This window comes from Penaeus monodon, chromosome 20 (genome assembly GCF_015228065.2).
Source record: "Penaeus monodon isolate SGIC_2016 chromosome 20, NSTDA_Pmon_1, whole genome shotgun sequence".
Classification (NCBI taxonomy): Eukaryota; Metazoa; Arthropoda; class Malacostraca; order Decapoda; family Penaeidae; genus Penaeus; species Penaeus monodon.
This window is the reverse complement of record NC_051405.1, coordinates 45595462-45595765: the sequence shown is the minus strand read 5'-3', so window position 1 is coordinate 45595765 and position 304 is coordinate 45595462.

The following is a 304-nucleotide window of genomic DNA, read 5'->3' as shown; positions in this document are numbered from 1 at the left end:
TAAATGTACTGCATTCTGAAGCAGACAAATTGAACTTCAATATCTAGCATCGTCCCCCCTTTTGCTCCGCTGAAGAGAATCCCATTTTCTTTCGTCGTTCCCAAAGGACAGCCAAAGAATCGAATCCTTTAGACTTTTGAAAGTGAGAATAAAAGCAAATATTATCAGAGTCGTGGTCCTTCAAAGAGCTTTTATGAGCGCAGATAAATTCCATAATAGGGAATCAAAGACTCCTTTTACGGGATTTGAGATAGGATTGCCGAAGTACTTTTCTGTGGTTTTGAAAATTTCAAGAACCGGTTAA